This window comes from Oncorhynchus tshawytscha, unplaced genomic scaffold, assembly GCF_018296145.1.
Source record: "Oncorhynchus tshawytscha isolate Ot180627B unplaced genomic scaffold, Otsh_v2.0 Un_contig_1948_pilon_pilon, whole genome shotgun sequence".
Classification (NCBI taxonomy): Eukaryota; Metazoa; Chordata; class Actinopteri; order Salmoniformes; family Salmonidae; genus Oncorhynchus; species Oncorhynchus tshawytscha.
Genome location: NW_024608097.1, coordinates 27,501 through 32,500, shown reverse-complemented (window position 1 = coordinate 32,500; position 5,000 = coordinate 27,501). Strand labels below are relative to the sequence as shown.

The 5,000-nt window shown below is 51.6% G+C and overlaps 1 pseudogene; it reads right to left on the bottom strand.

Moving 5' to 3' along the window:
• LOC121843268 overlaps nucleotides 1–5,000 on the bottom strand; it is a 40,087-nt pseudogene that overhangs the window by 16,476 nt on the left and 18,611 nt on the right.

Here is a 5,000-nt window from a genome sequence, read left to right as displayed (position 1 = left end):
ACACACTATCACACCACTCTGGGAGGAGACATGGAGACACACACTATCACACCACTCTGGGAGGAGACATGGAGACACACACTATCACACCACTCTGGGAGGAGACATGGAGAGACATGGAGAGACACACACTATCACACCACTCTGAGAGGAGACATGGAGAGACACACACTATCACACCACTCTGGAGGAGACATGGAGAGACACACACTATCACACCACTCTGGAGGAGACATGGAGAGACACACACTATCACACCACTCTGAGAGGAGACATGGAGAGACATGGAGAGACATGGAGAGACATGGAGAGACACACACTATCACACCACTCTGGGAGGAGACATGGAGAGACACACACTATCACACCACTCTGGGAGGAGACATGGAGAGACATGGAGAGACACACACTATCACACCACTCTGAGAGGAGACATGGAGAGACACACACTATCACACCACTCTGGGAGGAGACATGGAGAGACATGGAGAGACACACACTATCACACCACTCTGGAGGAGACATGGAGAGACACACACTATCACACCACTCTGGGAGGAGACATGGAGAGACATGGAGAGACACACTATCACACCACTCTGAGAGGAGACATGGAGAGACACACTATCACACCACTCTGGAGGAGACATGGAGACACACACTATCACACCACTCTGGAGGAGACATGGAGAGACACACACTATCACACCACTCTGGGAGGAGACATGGAGAGACACACACTATCACACCACTCTGGGAGGAGACATGGAGAGACATGGAGAGACACACACTATCACACCACTCTGGGAGGAGACATGGAGAGACACACACTATCACACCACTCTGAGAGGAGACATGGAGAGACACACACTATCACACCACTCTGGGAGGAGACATGGAGAGACACACACTATCACACCACTCTGGGAGGAGACATGGAGAGACACACACTATCACACCACTCTGAGAGGAGACATGGAGAGACATGGAGAGACACACACTATCACACCACTCTGGGAGGAGACATGGAGAGACACACACTATCACACCACTCTGAGAGGAGACATGGAGAGACACACACTATCACACCACTCTGGGAGGAGACATGGAGAAACACACACTATCACACCACTCTGAGAGGAGACATGGAGAGACACACACTATCACACCACTCTGGGAGGAGACATGGAGAGACACACACTATCACACCACTCTGGGAGGAGACATGGAGAGACACACACTATCACACCACTCTGAGAGGAGACATGGAGAGACACACACTATCACACCACTCTGGGAGGAGACATGGAGAGACATGGAGAGACACACACTATCACACCACTCTGAGAGGAGACATGGAGAGACATGGAGAGACACACACTATCACACCACTCTGAGAGGAGACATGGAGAGACACACTATCACACCACTCTGGGAGGAGACATGGAGAGACACACTATCACACCACTCTGGGAGGAGACATGGAGAGACACACTATCACACCACTCTGGGAGGAGACATGGAGACACACACTATCACACCACTCTGGGAGGAGACATGGAGAGACACACTATCACACCACTCTGGGAGGAGACATGGAGAGACACACTATCACACCACTCTGGGAGGAGACATGGAGAGACACACTATCACACCACTCTGGGAGGAGACATGGAGAGACACACTATCACACCACTCTGGGAGGAGACATGGAGACACACACTATCACACCACTCTGGGAGGAGACATGGAGAGACACACACTATCACACCACTCTGGGAGGAGACATGGAGAGACACACACTATCACACCACTCTGGAGGAGACATGGAGAGACACACACTATCACACCACTCTGGGAGGAGACATGGAGAGACATGGAGAGACATGGAGAGACATGGAGAGACACACACTATCACACCACTCTGGGAGGAGACATGGAGAGACACACACTATCACACCACTCTGGGAGGAGACATGGAGAGACATGGAGAGACACACACTATCACACCACTCTGAGAGGAGACATGGAGAGACACACACTATCACACCACTCTGAGAGGAGACATGGAGAGACACACACTATCACACCACTCTGGAGGAGACATGGAGAGACACACACTATCACACCACTCTGGAGGAGACATGGAGAGACACACACTATCACACCACTCTGAGAGGAGACATGGAGAGACATGGAGAGACATGGAGAGACATGGAGAGACACACACTATCACACCACTCTGGGAGGAGACATGGAGAGACACACACTATCACACCACTCTGGGAGGAGACATGGAGAGACACACTATCACACCACTCTGAGAGGAGACATGGAGAGACACACACTATCACACCACTCTGGGAGGAGACATGGAGAGACACACTATCACACCACTTTGGAGGAGACATGGAGAGACACACACTATCACACCACTCTGGGAGGAGACATGGAGAGACACACACTATCACACCACTCTGGGAGGAGACATGGAGAGACACACACTATCACACCACTCTGGGAGGAGACATGGAGAGACATGGAGAGACACACACTATCACACCACTCAGAGGAGACATGGAGAGACATGGAGAGACACACTATCACACCACTCTGGGAGGAGACATGGAGAGACATGGAGAGACACACACTATCACACCACTCTGAGAGGAGACATGGAGAGACATGGAGAGACACACACTATCACACCACTCTGGGAGGAGACATGGAGAGACACACACTATCACACCACTCTGAGAGGAGACATGGAGAGACACACACTATCACACCACTCTGGGAGGAGACATGGAGAAACACACACTATCACACCACTCTGAGAGGAGACATGGAGAGACACACACTATCACACCACTCTGGGAGGAGACATGGAGAGACACACACTATCACACCACTCTGGGAGGAGACATGGAGAGACACACACTATCACACCACTCTGAGAGGAGACATGGAGAGACACACACTATCACACCACTCTGGGAGGAGACATGGAGAGACATGGAGAGACACACACTATCACACCACTCTGAGAGGAGACATGGAGAGACATGGAGAGACACACACTATCACACCACTCTGAGAGGAGACATGGAGAGACACACTATCACACCACTCTGGGAGGAGACATGGAGAGACACACTATCACACCACTCTGGGAGGAGACATGGAGAGACACACTATCACACCACTCTGGGAGGAGACATGGAGACACACACTATCACACCACTCTGGGAGGAGACATGGAGAGACACACTATCACACCACTCTGGGAGGAGACATGGAGAGACACACTATCACACCACTCTGGGAGGAGACATGGAGAGACACACTATCACACCACTCTGGGAGGAGACATGGAGAGACACACTATCACACCACTCTGGGAGGAGACATGGAGACACACACTATCACACCACTCTGGGAGGAGACATGGAGAGACACACACTATCACACCACTCTGGGAGGAGACATGGAGAGACACACACTATCACACCACTCTGGGAGGAGACATGGAGAGACATGGAGAGACACACACTATCACACCACTCTGGAGGAGACATGGAGACACACACTATCACACCACTCTGGGAGGAGACATGGAGAGACATGGAGAGACACACACTATCACACCACTCTGGAGGAGACATGGAGACACACACTATCACACCACTCTGGAGGAGACATGGAGACACACACTATCACACCACTCTGGAGGAGACATGGAGAGACACACTATCACACCACTCTGGAGGAGACATGGAGACACACACTATCACACCACTCTGAGAGGAGACATGGAGAGACACACACTATCACACCACTCTGGAGGAGACATGGAGAGACACACACTATCACACCACTCTGGGAGGAGACATGGAGAGACATGGAGAGACACACACTATCACACCACTCTGGGAGGAGACATGGAGACACACACTATCACACCACTCTGGGAGGAGACATGGAGAGACACACACTATCACACCACTCTGGGAGGAGACATGGAGACACACACTATCACACCACTCTGGGAGGAGACATGGAGAGACACACACTATCACACCACTCTGGAGGAGACATGGAGAGACACACACTATCACACCACTCTGGGAGGAGACATGGAGAGACATGGAGAGACACACACTATCACACCACTCTGGAGGAGACATGGAGAGACACACACTATCACACCACTCTGGGAGGAGACATGGAGAGACATGGAGAGACACACACTATCACACCACTCTGAGAGGAGACATGGAGAGACATGGAGAGACACACTATCACACCACTCTGAGAGGAGACATGGAGAGACACACTATCACACCACTCTGGGAGGAGACATGGAGAGACATGGAGAGACACACACTATCACACCACTCTGGAGGAGACATGGAGACACACACTATCACACCACTCTGGAGGAGACATGGAGACACACACTATCACACCACTCTGGAGGAGACATGGAGAGACACACTATCACACCACTCTGGAGGAGACATGGAGACACACACTATCACACCACTCTGAGAGGAGACATGGAGAGACACACACTATCACACCACTCTGGAGGAGACATGGAGAGACACACACTATCACACCACTCTGGGAGGAGACATGGAGAGACATGGAGAGACACACACTATCACACCACTCTGGGAGGAGACATGGAGACACACACTATCACACCACTCTGGGAGGAGACATGGAGAGACACACACTATCACACCACTCTGGGAGGAGACATGGAGACACACACTATCACACCACTCTGGGAGGAGACATGGAGAGACACACACTATCACACCACTCTGAGAGGAGACATGGAGAGACACACACTATCACACCACTCTGGGAGGAGACATGGAGAGACATGGAGAGACACACACTATCACACCACTCTGGAGGAGACATGGAGAGACACACACTATCACACCACTCTGGGAGGAGACATGGAGAGACACACTAGGAGGTGTGTG